Source organism: Dendrobates tinctorius, unplaced genomic scaffold, assembly GCF_039654945.1.
Source record: "Dendrobates tinctorius isolate UK_male_01 unplaced genomic scaffold, ASM3965494v1 ptg000045l, whole genome shotgun sequence".
NCBI lineage: Eukaryota > Metazoa > Chordata > Amphibia > Anura > Dendrobatidae > Dendrobates > Dendrobates tinctorius.
The window spans coordinates 17405558-17420876 of NW_027361713.1; positions in this window are offsets into that span (position 1 = coordinate 17405558).

Here is a 15319-nt window from a genome sequence, read left to right on the forward strand (position 1 = left end):
TATGTTACAAGAGATGAATGAGGCTGGGGTGATCAGAGACAGTTGTAGCCCCTGGGCAGCTCCTCTAGTCCTTGTTAGAGAGAAAAATGGTACAATGAGAATGTGTGTTGACTACAGAAAAATTAACAGCATTACCCACAAGGACACTTATCCGTTACCTAGGATAGAGGAATCACTGCACTGAGAACTGCTAACTATTTCTCTACCTTAGATCTCACTAGTGGGTATTGCCAGGTTCCCGTGGCAGAGGCAGACAAAGAGAAGACCACCTTCGCAACACCAATGGGCCTCTCAGAATTCAACTACATGCCGTTCGGGCTTTGCAACGCTCCAGGAACATTCCAGAGGTTGATGGAGTGCTGCCTCGGACACAAGAACTTCGAGATAGTTCTGTTGTACCTAAATGACATCATTGTCTTCTCCAAGACCTACGAAGATCATTTGGAGCACCTGTTGTTCAAAGCCCTGTCCAACTTTGGCTTGAAAGTGAAACTGTTATGAACGAGTCACCGTAGGAGGCAAACACAAAAATAGTAGCTACGTCCAGAAAACCAGAGATGTTGGCCACTATCAGATTGCAGACCCCTGAACCTACCAAACAACTAGCAGTAGCCGTAGGGGGTTCCTACGGTGCCTTAGACCCCTCGATCACAGCCGGAGAGCTAAATAGCCTAAAGACAGAAAAGGGAAAACTAAACTGCCCCAGAGCAGACCCCAAAGAAATAGGCAGCCCCCAACAAATAATGACGGTGAAGCAAGATGAAAAAACACTCACACAGGTAGAAAGATAGACTGAGCAAATGGTGGGGCCCAAGCTAACTAAATAGGACAGGAAAGGAAGGTTGCTGTCTGCAATCTGCAAAAACCCTTTCAAAGACAATGGCCAACAAACTGATATGAAAAAAGACCCTGAAGACGCTAGGCTTCAAAAATACTATATCAGTACTCAGGTATTTTCTGAAGACAGAGCAAAAAGGAATTCAGCTCACCCAGCAGGGAATGGCAGAAATCCAGAAAAACAAAGTAAAACAAGGTCAAAACACAAATGCAAAAGAAGAGCAGAAAACTTAGCTTTTGAGGAGCAGGACTTCAGACTGGTCTCTAAGAATCCCTCAGAGAAATCACCCGCAGGGCAGAAGGGCATCGGCAGCCTTATATCCAGTCCGTAACTCCACTCAGCCAGTCATCCTCATTAGGCTCAGGTGCTTGATAATCAGGCTCACTACCTTCCTTTACCAGAAGAGGGAGTTCACCAGACCTCAGTAGCAAAGGGGAAAATGAACTCACAACATGAAACCGTCCAAATGCCATCTCCTGAAGCCCAATGTGCAGTACCTAGGCCACGTAGTGAGTGCGGAAGGCATGGCATCAGACACCGACAAAGTCATTGTTATCCGGGACTGGTAAAGGCCCAGCAACATTCATGAAATACGTCAGTTCCTCAGGTTGGTAGGCTACTACCGAAGGTTCATCAAGGGCTTCACTGAATTAGCCACACCCCTGCAAAACCTTCTTGTGGGCCAGCCCAAGAAGGCCAGGAAGAAGATTCCTACGATCGGCTGTAATGACGAACTGGAAAGACACTTCACTCGGATGAAGTTGGCTCTCACGGGGGATGAAGTTCTGGCCTATCAAGACTATGATCAACCATTCATCCTCTATACTGATGCCAGCAATGTGGGACTGGGAGCAGTACTGTTGCAGGTACAGAAAGGCAAAGAAAGGGTGATCTATGCCAGCAGGAAGCTTTGTCTCACTGAAAGGAACCCTGACAACTACAGCTCCTTTAAACTGGAGTTCCTCGCCGTAGTCTGGACAGTGACTGAGTGATTCAAACACTACCTAGCTGCGGCAAAGTTTAGCATCTTCACGGACAACAACCCGCTGACTCACTTGGAAACCGCAAAGCTAGGTGCGCTGGAGCAATGATGGGTGGCCCGGTTGTCCGACTACGAGTTTACCATCAAGTACTGAGTGGGGCATAAGAACATGAATGCTGATGCGCTGTCCAGAATGCCCAACTTTACAGAAGGGGAAGAAGATCTAGAGGCACTCAAAGAAATCGAGTTACCTGCCTTTCACTGGCCAGTTGCGGCCCAACGTGCCCAAGGGGTGAAAGACAAGTGCTGCATAGTGAAAGAGACCACGCTAAATCCATTGCCCCACCAAGAGTGGGCAGAGATGCAGGATAGTGACCCAGCAGTCCGTCTGGTGAAGGAGTTATTGATGCAAGCTGACTCACGCACAGGTCCAGATGCTCCACAAGATACCAAACAGTTGTGGAAGGAAAGGGGCAGGCTGTTCATCTATGAGGGAAAGCTGTGTCAGAGGAGTGTCAACGCCCGAACTCACGAACTGGTCTGGCAGGTGGTAGTCCCGAAGCGAGATGCGTCAATGGTCTTGGAAGAGTACCACGTTGGAGCAGGACACTTCGGATGGAAGAAGTTGGAGGTCCGGCTTCGTGAAAGATTCTACTGGGCTAGTATGAGGATGGCCATTGAAGTTTGGTGCCAAGAGTGTAGACCATGCATCTTGCACAGGAAGGACTATGACAGCCAGTGAGCCCCATGACAGCCAATAATTACCAAACAGCAACTTGAGTTGGTAGCCTTAGACCATGTGATGCTGGTCCCAAGCCGTTCAGGCTATGTCTATGCCCTCATCATCATTGACCATTACTCAAGGTTCCTGGTAGGCGTGCCTGTCAAGGACGAAACAGCAAAGACAGCGGCCAAAGCATTTCAACACCCTTTTGTCGACCGCACAGATACCCTGAACGAGTGCTTACCGACCAAGGCCCAGCCTTTGAAGCAGAAGTGTTCCAGGAGTTCTGTAACCTGCACAGCTGCAAGAAAATCAGGACAACGCCATAGCATCCACAGACAAATGGCATGTGTGAAAAAATGAACCAAGTGGTAATTGACCTATTGAAGACCTTGCGTTTTGAAGAGAGAAACCTTTGGCCAGAGAAGATCTGGTAGATCTCTACAATCATATCCCTTTAAACTCCACCAACTGTACATCAGCCTACTTGATGAGAGCAAGACCTGGCAAGTTACACATTGACATGGACATGGGATTCCTGACACCTGAGGTGACATCGCCAGATGCAGATTGGGATACAGAGCGGCAGCAGCAGTACCACAATGTGCAAGAATGCGTAGAGAAGAGTCTAGCCCAAGCAAGACAGAAGCAAGAAAGAAACTACAATCAGCATGCGCCTGCAGTTCCCTTGTCACCTGGAGAACAGGTACTCAAAAGAAAGAGACGAGTACACAAACTTGATGATCAATGGGAAGCTGAACCATGTACCATCATGCCTTCAAACTTTGACAATGACAAGGTGTGCCTTATCAGCAAAGATGGAGGAGAAAACTCCACGGCAGTGTCGAAAGGGATTACCTAAAACCATGCCCTGACCAACTGAAGGAAAAAATTGGAGATAAGGACATTCTTCAGCCAGTAAAAGAAGAAGAAAAGATCAGCACTGCAATTCTGTTCAGACAGAAGATGAGAAACTGGCTCAGGAACCAGTACAGTTGAGTAGGACAAGGATCCACAGGATACGGAACGGAAGCAGAGTAGAACCGCAGGGTTGTGGAGCAGGGTAGAACCGCAAGGCTGCGGAGAGAGACTGCAGTTTGCAGCAAGAGGTTTTGCAGCAGCAGGTGTCACAAAGAAGGAGAGCAGAGCAGGTATGCGGAGAGAAGCTGCAGCAAGAGGTTCTGCAGCAGCAGGGGCGGAGCAAAGTGGAACCACAAGGTATGCAGAGAGAAGCTGCAGTGAGAGGTTGTGCAGCAGCAGGAGCAGAGCACAGGCAGAACAGAGTGGAACCGCTAGAGTACAGAGCACAAGCAAACAGGGAGGACACCAAGAAAGACACAGCAGGGAAAGGAACCACAGACAAGGAGACTGATAAACAGAGGTAAGACAGAGTTCAGACAGGGAAACAGTACGAGACAAGGTACAAGTACCGAAGTATACACAGATACAAAGCTAGGCTTAGACCAAGACAAGGAGTAATGGCACAGGGACCAGGAAACACTGCCTCCAGGAGGCGGCAAGACAGGTACAAGACAAAGCAAAGACAAGACAGAGAGACCAGGATATTCTGCCTCCTGGTGGGCAGACAGAGATGTACTAGGCAAGGTACCGAGACACAGAGATTAGGCACAAAGCCTCCACAGAAGGCAAGACATAGGACAGGGCCTGGCTTACTCAGCAGCAAGAGCTAACTGAGCTAACACATGGCACAGGCCAGGTTCAGTGGGTGAAGCAGCCTTAAGGCTATGTGTACAAGCTGCAGATTCACCCGTGGATTTGTATCTGCCGATCCGCAGGTGAAACTGCAGGTAAAATGACCTGCGGTTTTACCTGCGGATTGGCCTGCGGTTTTCCCCTGCGGTTTGACACCTGGACAATGGAATAGGTGGCATACCGCAGCTTTTCCGCAGTTGAAAAACCGCAGCATGTGCACAGCGGATTGTAAATCACATAGACTTTCTTTGTACTGTACACTGTCTGCAGAACTGCTGCGGATCCGCAGAGGCCAAATCCGCAGCAGATTCGCAGCAGAATCCGCAGCGTGTGCACATAGCGTAAGTAGTAGATGGCTCTTGGTAATTGGTTAGGGACACACCAGCCAGGTGCACCGTGACTCCATAAGAAACAGAGTTCTGGCGCCGACCCCCTATACACACACAGCCAGGAAGCATGCAGGAGAGCAGAGGAACAGAGCACAGAGCTGGCAGCAGACAGAAATCACAGCATGGCTTGGAGCAGTGAGCAAGTTGGTGAGTGGGGAATGGGAGGCCATGCAGCGATGCCAGCAGGGTTGTTACACCTATGCATTGAATGCAAATCCTGCCCTGCACCAAATTCACACGCACCCCAATAAGCCTTTGAACCTACGTACTGGATGGGCACAGGAAAACCAAGTTCACATTATTCTTTTGGTACTGCCATGCTATTAACCTATGCATTGAATTCAAGGCCTGTCTGCCACCAAGTCACATACAACCCAATAAGCCTTTGAACCCACGTACTGGATGACCAGAGGAAAACCAATTTCACATTATTCTTTTGGTACTACCATAGTGTTAGCCTATGCATTGAATGCAAAGCCTGCCCTGCCACAAAGTCACATGCACCCCAATAAGCCTTTGAACCCACGTACTGAATAGCCACAGGAAAGCCAATTTAACATTATTCTTTTGGTACTGAGATACTGTTAGGCTATACTTTGAATGCAATGCCTGCCTTGCATCAAATTGACACGCACACTAATAAGCCTTTGAACCCACGTACTGGATAGCCACAGGAAAACCAAGTTCACCTTTTTAATTTGGTACTGCCATACTGTTAGATTATGCATTGAATGCAAGGCCTGCCCTACTACAAAGTCACATGCACTTTAATAAGCCTTTGAACCAACTTACTGGATGGCCACATGAAAAACAATTCACATTATTTTTTTGGTACTGCCATACTGTTAACCTATGCATTTGAATGTAAGGCCTGACCTGCACCAAATTCATATGCACCCCAATAAGCCTTTAAATCCACTTATTGGATAGCCAGAGGAAAACCAAGTTCACATTACTCTTTTGGTACTGCCATAATGTTAGCCTATGCATTTGTAAGGAGAAGACCTGGACCAAGCCTACCTACTACGTGACGGATCCGGAACTGTCGGGGGTTGTCACCCAGGTTTAGCGGGGCAAAGCTTAAAGCCCCAAACCGACCTCTGCACCTAGGAGTAGGGGGCGTGACTAAGATAAAAGGACCACAGCGCACGGTAAATCAGTTAGTTGCAGGAGGGCAGTGGCAGAGCTTCTGAGGGGGGCCAACTGCCAGAGCAGGCAAAAACCAGCAAAGGCTAAAAGCAGTTAACAGAGACTGCCGACAATGAGGTACCTGATCCTCGCTGACATCGCTGACCTTGAGTGACAGGACGCCCGATCAGGACATAAGCCTGTGCATGCACTGATGGGAGAATTGGGACACCCGCTGTGAGGGGTTTCACTTTGCACCTGAATCAAGGTTGCTCATTGTCCCTGTATACTGACAGGGGGAAAGACTGTGTTCTGTCCGGCTCATTGTTTCCTGACACACCAATCGCCGACCAAACCACAAGGAATCAGTGTCGTGCCAGGAGCCAAGACATCATCTTTTCCAGGACTACACCGGATCAAGAAGAATCACCGCCGCCAGGATCCAGGATGCCATCTTTTCCAGGACCATACAGGACTCCTTAGCGCCACTGCTTTGGAGCCAACGTCTATGTCCTGAACTAACCGCATTCTGAAGTCGTCAGACTGATAAGTTTGCAATCTTTAAACTTCCTACCCTAAGCTTCACACTCGCTTCCCCTGAGTTATGTGCCCTGTGTTCCGTTATACAGTTTTATCTGTTTTCTCCCTGCGAGGAGAATACCTGTTAAATTAAACCCCATGATAACTTTTGCTTTGCCTCCGACCCGTTACTGTATCTTCCTACCTGCTCACACATTGGATGCAAGGCCCACCCTTCCACAGTCACATGCACCCCAATAAGCCTTTGAACCCATGTACTGAATGGCCAGAGGAAAACCAAGTTCACATTATTCTTTTGGTACTGACATACTGTTATCCTATGCATTGAATGCAAGGCCTGTCCTGCACCAAATTCACAAGCACCCCAATAAGCCTTTAAACCCACGTATTGGATGGCCACAGGAAAACCAAGTTCACATTATTCTTTTGGTACTGCCATGCTGTTAACCTATGCATTGAATTCAAGGCCTGCCTGCCACAAAGTCACATACAACCCAATAAGCCTTTGAACCCACGTAATGGATGGCCACAGGAAAACCAAGTTCACATTATTCTTTTGGTACTGCCATACTGTTAGTCTATGCATTGAGTGGAAGGCGTGCCCTTCCACAAAGTCACATGCACCCCAATAAGCCTTTGACCCCACGTACTGGATGGCCAGAGGAAAACCAAGTACACATTATTCTTTTGCTACTGCCATACTGTTAGCCTATGCATTGAATGCAAGACTCGCCCTGCCACAAAGTCAAATGCATCCAATAAGCCTTTGAACCCACGTACTGGATGGCCACACAAAAACCAAGTTCACATTATTCTTTTGGTACTGCCATACTATTAGCCTATACCTTGAATGCAAGGTCTGTCCTGCACCAAATTCACATGCACCCCAATAAGCCTTTGAACCCATCTACTTGATGGCCACAGGAAAACCAAGTTCACATTATTCATTTTGTTCTGCCATACTCTTAGACTATGCATTTGATATAGAAGAGTTAATGGTTTGCTTTTATATCCCTTTAAATGCCTTTAAGACTTCGATTGCCTTTTGCCTATTATTGCTAGAATTATTCTTATGTAGATTATTAGTCTCTGTTTTCAAGGAAACTATACTTGTTATCATATTTGTTCTCCAGTCAGTAACAACATGTTCTGGGTACATTGTAAACATGTTGTAACCCTGAAGGTGATGGTGGAGGCCACATGACCTCCATAGAATTAAATATTGTTGTAAATGGTATAAAAGATTGCCTTGTATTTCACTACGTCAGTGTCATGCGCCGTACTCTTCACTATTTGGTGCACTGGCGGGGGTATGGTCCGGAGGAGAGGTCTTGGGTACCAGCCTCGGACATACATGCGGATCGGCTGGTCAGTTCCTTTCACCGCCGTCATCCGGACAAGCCGGGTCCTATGAGTCTTGAGGGCCCTGGGGTCCCTCGTAGAAGACGGGGTACTGTCATGTCGGACGCTGTTCACACCACAGCGTCCGGCAGGCAGCGGCAGTTCCATCTCCGTCCACTATAGCCTCAGTGGCGCCGGCTTGATTTTACTCAGGTTATCTGGGGTTAATCTAGCTGGAAATCAGGTGGGATGTTTGGTCACGCCCACGGTCTTTAAATAGTCGTGCTGGCCTGTGGGCGTCGCCGATTATAGCTTGTGTTTTGTGCCAAGTGGTTCCGGTCTGGAGTGGAGGTGTTGGAGAGAGAAATTCATATCTGGTGTTGTATGATCCGTAACATTATAATCGGCCTAACATTTTTCCATGGATTCCATGACTTCCATAAACCGCCAGTTGGCGGCGCTGTCCGTACAGGTCACCGAGTTGAAGGGGGCAGTTCAGCAGCAGGGCCTGGTTGTAGCTAATGTACAAGCGGCTTCTGCTGGTGCAGGTGCAGAGCCTAAGATTCCGCTGCCTGAACGATTTTCTGGGGAACGCAGCAAATTTGTCATCTTTCGGGAGGCCTGCAAGTTATACTTTCGCATGCGCCCGGTCTCCTCAGGTAATGAGGCTCAGCGGGTGGGTCTGGTGTTATCATTACTGAGTGGGGACCCCCAAGCATGGGCGTTTTCCTTACCAGCCGACTCTGCTACGTTTCATTCGGTTGAGAATGTTTTTTCAGCACTCGGGCTCATTTATGATGACCCCGACAGATTGGCTTTAGCAGAATCTAAAATCCGCGCCCTCCGTCAGGGGGAACGTATGGCGGAAGACTATTGTTCAGAATTTCGCCGTTGGGCAGTAGACACACAGTGGAACGACCCAGCGCTGCGGAGTCAGTTTATTCATGGGGTCTCAGAAAGAGTTAAACAGGCCCTCCTGATGTATGAGACTCCTGCATCGTTAGAATCTGCCATGAGTTTGGTTATTCGTATTGATCGCCGTTTGCGTCAAGGGGCGCAGGAGACGCTGCCTCTGGGGGAAAGCAGGGGTGCCAGTGTGGATGCTGCAGATGAGCCCACGGAACCTATGCAAATCGCTGGGGTATCACATGTGGAGCGTCGCGTTCCTGGGTTCAGGAAGCATGGAGCATGTTTTTACTGTGGTAAAAGAGATCATTATGTAAATGCTTGTCCTGTGCTACCAAAGAAAGTCGCACCGGCGGAAAACTGGTAAGCTCAGAGGGTATGGAGGAGGCCCAACTGAGCGTATGCATATCCTCCATGATGGTATCTCAATGTATGCTCCCTGCCAGGGTTATTATTTCGGGCAGAGAGCTACCAATATCAGTGTTTGTGGATAGCGGTTCAGCCACCAATCTCATGGATGAGGAGTTTGCACGCATGGCAGGTTTCAAGATCGAAAAACTCCCTCATCCTATTCGCGTGGTTACCATTAATGCCGCTCCCCTCCCACAGGGGGAGATTACTGAGTTTGTAGCTGAGGTTAAACTCCACATTGGGGTCCTACATTCTGAGTGGGTTACATGTAAGGTACTCAATAATCTCCCAGCACAAATAGTCCTGGGTTTCCCATGGTTGTCTAAGCACAACCCGGTGATTGACTGGAGAACCCAGGACATAGTCCAGTGGAGCAGTTTCTGTCAGGAAAATTGCTTGGCCACATGTGTGTCAGCCGTGAAGCCCAGCCTTCCGGAGGCATTGCTGGATTTTGCGGACGTATTCTCTGAGAGGGGTTGCTCAGAACTACCTCCACATCGAGCCTATGACTGTCAAATTAGGTTAAAACCCGGGGCTAAATTGCCAAAGGCGAGGATGTTTAGTATTTCTGGTCCGGAGAGACAAGCTCTTAAGGACTACATTGCGGAGAGTTTAAGTAAAGGGCACATCCGGCCTTCATCCTCACCTGTAGCAGCGGGGTTTTTCTTCATTAAGAAAAAAGATGGGGGGTTCCGCCCGTGTCTGGATTTCCGGGAGTTAAACCAGATTACGGTCCGTGATCCCTACCCGATGCCTCTGATCCCTGATTTGTTCAACCAGGTGGCTGGTGCGAAGTGGTTTTCCAAACTTGACCTCAGGGGGGCATATAACCTCATAAGGGTCCGTCAGGGGGATGAGTGGAAGACGGCATTTAATACCCCTGAGGGTCATTTTGAAAGCCTAGTTATGCCATTTGGGTTGACAACCGCGCCTGCTGTGTTCCAACATTTCATAAATGATGTATTTGCTCATGTGCTGGGGAAATTTGTGATTGTGTACCTGGATGATATCCTTATTTATTCGAGCGACCAGGACACTCATTTAGAGCATGTCAGGCAGGTGTTACAGCTGCTCCGTGAGAATAAGCTCTATGCTAAGCTTGAAAAATGCGTGTTTTTTGTTCAAGAGTTGCCTTTTTTGGGATATATTGTGTCCGCCGCAGGGTTTAAAATGGATGCCGCGAAGGTGCAGGCGGTGCTGCGATGGGAACGGCCTGGTAATCTAAAAGCGCTCCAGCGGTTCCTTGGGTTTGCCAACTATTATAGGAAGTTTATTAAGAATTTCTCTACTATAGCCAAACCGCTCACGGACATGACGAAAAAAGGTACCAATCTCGCTATCTGGTCTGAGGATGCGGTGCGTGCATTTGAGCTTCTGAAGAACCGTTTTGCTTCAGCCCCCATTCTGGTGCAACCGGACGTATCTAAACCTTTTACGGTGGAGGTCGATGCGTCTGAGGTGGGAGTGGGGGCAGTACTGTCACAGGGCTCGTCCTTGAGCAATTTGCGTCCATGCGCCTACTTCTCCAAGAAGCTGTCGCCGGCCGAACGGAATTACGACATCGGCAACAGGGAGTTGTTGGCCATCAAATTGGCTTTTGAGGAATGGCGACACTTCTTGGAGGGGGCGGCCCACCAGGTCACAGTCATCACCGACCATAAAAACCTGCTCTATCTGGAGTCGGCCAAGCGTCTGTCTCCCAGGCAGGCTCGCTGGGCATTGTTTTTTACACGTTTTAACTTTCTGGTGACTTACCGTCCTGGGGCGAAAAACACCAAGGCGGATGCCTTGTCCAGGTGTTTTCCGGGGGGAGAACCTCGGGAAGAGCCGGTACCCATCCTCCAGGAAGGTGTAGTGGTTTCGGCTCTCACAACTGAGGTAGAGGCAGAGATTGCCGAGGCCCAGGAGGAGGTACCACCAGGACTTCCCGCTAATAAGTCGTTCGTACCCCTTCATCTTCGTCTTAAAGTGTTGGGGGAACACCACGACTCAGTCCTGGCCGGTCATCCAGGGGTTAGGGGCACCTTGGAACTGGTATCGCGCCGCTTCTGGTGGCCAAAAATCCGGCAGGATGTGGTTTCCTACGTGACAGCTTGCATCACGTGCGCCAGGGCCAAGTCGCCCAGAACCCGTCCTGCTGGCACTCTACAGCCTCTGGGGATACCTAGTAGGCCATGGACAGAAATCTCCATGGACTTTATCACAGACTTGCCTGCCTCGGCGGGGAACACGGTCATCCTGGTGGTGGTTGATCGATTTTCGAAGATGGCGCATTTTGTGTCGTTGCCTTCCTTGCCCAACGCTAAGACGTTGGCTCAGGTCTTTGTGCAGGAGGTGGTCGGACTGCACGGAGTTCCGTCGGACATAGTGTCTGATAGGGGTACCCAGTTTGTGGCGAAGTTTTGGAAAGCTTTTTGCTCACGATTGGGGATCAAGTTGTCTCATTTATCGGCGTTTCATCCGCAGTCAAATGGTCAAACTGAGCGCATGAACCAAAATCTGGAGCAGTATTTGCGATGGTTTGTGTCTGACAACCAAGAGGAGTGGTCGACGTTCCTTCCCTTGGCCGAGTTCGCATTAAATAATCACCGCCAAGAATCATCGGGAGAGTCTCCGTTCTTTTGTGTTTATGGGCACCATCCTCAATTTTGTACCTTGTGTCAGGGGGGCTCTGGGGGCGTCCCAGAGGAGGACCGGTTAGGAGTTCAACTATCATCGGTCTGGAGGAGTGTGAAACAGCGATTGCTGAGCATGAGTGCAAGATACAAACGTGTGGCTGACTCTAGACGCGTGCCAGGTCCGGACCTGTGTGTGGGTGATTGGGTGTGGTTAGCTACTAAAAACATAAAACTCAAAATTCCATCATTGAAATTGGGTCCAAGGTTTATTGGCCCTTTTAAGATTGCTGCCATCATAAACCCGGTTGCTTATCGGTTGGAGCTTCCTGCGGTATACAAGATACACAACGTGTTTCACAGGTCTTTATTGAAAAAGGTGGTAGGCTCTGTGGACACGACGCCAATGCCACCTCCAGTCATGGTGGATGGCGATTTAGAGTTTGAAGTCTCCAAGGTGGTGGACTCTCGAGTACTGCGCCGTACTCTTCAGTATTTGGTGCACTGGCGGGGGTATGGTCCGGAGGAGAGGTCTTGGGTACCAGCCTCGGACATACATGCGGATCGGCTGGTCAGTTCCTTTCACCGCCGTCATCCGGACAAGCCGGGTCCTATGAGTCTTGAGGGCCCTGGGGTCCCTCGTAGAAGACGGGGTACTGTCATGTCGGACGCTGTTCACACCACAGTGTCCGGCAGGCAGCGGTAGTTCCATCTCCGTCCACTATAGCCTCAGTGGCGCCGGCTTGATTTTACTCAGGTTATCTGGGGTTAATCTAGCTGGAAATCAGGTGGGATGTTTGGTCACGCCCACGGTCTTTAAATAGTCGTGCTGGCCTGTGGGCGTCGCCGATTATAGCTTGTGTTTTGTGCCAAGTGGTTCCGGTCTGGAGTGGAGGTGTTGGAGAGAGAAATTCATATCTGGTGTCGTATGATCCGTTGTTACCTTTTCGCCTTCCTATATTTGTGCTTTGTTTTTCCCTGTTCACATTATAGTATTGTCCTGTGTGTATGCGGCGCGGTGCGGTTTGAGTTCTCCCTGTCTGTCATTGCTGTGTGGGTTTTGGTGGTTTGACAACTCACTGGGTGGAGGGTGGAGGGTTCAGCTTAGGGCTGAGCAGGAGATAAGGAGAGGCTGGAGGCTCAGGCATTTGCACCTTTAGCAAAAACCCTGGGTTGAGGGTCAGACAGGGTTTTCCCTAGTTTGAGGGACTCCGCAGGGGCCCGGGTTTGTCAGCCTCCTTCGACCTAAGCCTCGCATAACAGTCAGATACAGCTACAATAAATTGGTCTGCCCTGCACCAAATTCACATGCACCCCAATAAGCCTTTGAACCCACGTACTGAATGGCCACAGAAAAACCAAGTTCACATTATTCTTTTGGTACTGCCATACTGTTAGCCTATGCATTGAATGCAAGGCCTGCCCTGCCACAAAGTCACATGCACCCCAATAAGCCTTTGAACTCACGTACTGGATGGCCACAGGAAAACCAAGTTCACATTATTCATTTGGGCAAAAAAACACGGCACTCAAGAGAAAAAGGAGGGTGGATCGGTGCTCAAGTTAGGCATCGAACCCGCAAACATGTAAAAAATACTTGGCACTCCCTGAACGGCGGTACCCTGGATTCCTCTTGCGGGCACTCAGTGCTGTACTCACTTACAGATGCTGCACATTTTAGCGCTGCTACTTATTCCCTAAGCCCTGCTTCATCCAGTCTCATTTAATTCAGCCCCAGCCAGATAGACTCGTGCTCCAATTATTACAATTTAACCAGTAACATAGATTTCACTCCTGCCATAGGATATCTATTGCCCAAACTATATCTCTTACAGTTTTCACTAAAGAATCTAAGAGATCTTTCTGATGAAGGTCCATTGTTGGACCGAAAACGTTCATATGATATGAGTCTATTTTTGTCTGGATGCACAATAAAGAAAATAATGCTTCTTCATCATTGAGTGCCAAGTATTTTTTTTTACACATTATTCATTTGGTTCTGCTATACTGTTAGCCTATGCCTAGGAATGCAAGGCCTGCCTTGCTACAAAGTTACACGCACCCCAATAACCCTTTGAAACGACGTACTGTATGGCCAGATGAAACAAAAGTTCCCTTTATTTTTTTTCTTATTACCATAAAGTTTGCCATGTAGTGAATGCAAGGCCTGGCCCAAATTTGCACGCACTTCATTCCCCCCCTGGAAGAAACTTGGAGGAGGGCCTCATAAAATTTTTTTCCCATTACAAAGAAGCAGGTCTCCTCTACTTGTAATGCCCATACACTAAGTGTAAGGGCTGACAAACATTTCCCCAACATAGTGTGTAAACTTTTTTTTATTGCGGGCATCACAAAAACCCTGGAAAACAGTAACGTGGTTTCCTACACATTTGCTGCTAGGAAGGTGCAGGTTTTTAGCAAAAATATGGCAGACGAGTCGTAGGATGAATTGATCAGAAAAAGGGACATGGTGATGGCAGGAATGGGAACATATATGTGGTGCCCCCAGGGGTATGGTGCCCCCAGGGGTATGGTCGCCACAGTGGCATTGCCTTCCTCCAGGGAGGGTGATGTCAGGCTTGGAAGCAAGGAAGGGTCTCTCAAGCAGTTAATCTATACATGCAACACAGTTCCCACTCCAGACCAACAGAGGGAGCTCTGAACCAGGATTGGGGGAGGAGCACGCTCTGAGGGCCAGGAGGGAGCATAGTTAGTTAGCGTGAGGAGGGTGAAGTGTGCAGACGTGGAGAAGGAGCTGGGAGATCGAGCGGAGAGGAAAGGCTCATCTCCAGCGACGGCGCATGATCTGGAGCCTGGTCTCCATGGTTGTATGGACACTAATGGTCCTGCAGCAGACAACAGAGGAGTAGGAAGTTGTAAATACTTGACTCCCACCTAAGACTCGGAGGCACAACAGCACGGTGTGAGCCAAGAGAGAAATAGCGGCTACAGCTGTCTGCCATACGAGGAATTCTGAGAGACGATAACAAGGAGGAACTTCAGTGTAACTCGGTACTGGACGTACCTCAAGTGAGCACTAGGAAGGAGACTACACAACCTATCTGCTGAGAGAGAGATCCCTGAATTGCTTCCAGGCTAGCCTGCCCTTGTACCATCTGTAATCAGGACCCTGGACTGCATTTGCCAAGTAAAGGTAAAGAAACTGCACCCTGTTGTGTCCTTGCCTACTTCCTGCTACCTTTCCGGCACCACTACATCCCGGTGCCTACCACTGCACCCTTCCCGCAACGTTATTCTACACTGCCCTGGGACTACAGCTCCACCTGTGGGGAACTATAACATCTTTGTTGCGCCATACCACCAGTCCCAGAGGATCTGCACGCAGCGTCGGCTTAACATCTCCCTTGCCGAACACCACAGGTGGCGTCATGAACCATTAAACTTGATTCCATCATTCAATCTCCCTTTTACTTGGGCGCCCAGGGCCATGGACCGGGTCACCGCTTCTGTGACACCGTCCCCTCTGAGTTACTGACACGGTACCGAGTACCCCACAGCCCTGGGAGGGCGACCCAAACTTGGCGTCACGAACAGGATTACGGAGCCCGATATCCCCAGGTCCTGTGTGCCAGAGACTGTATTGTGTACTGTGAACTGTTGGCGCCATTGCCGCCATTATCCCGCTGCTTGGCGGGTGCAGGAAACAAAAGAAGCGGGCCTTCGTGGGCGGATCCTGCCGGAGAGCGCGAAGCAGTGAAGTCCCGCGCGGGA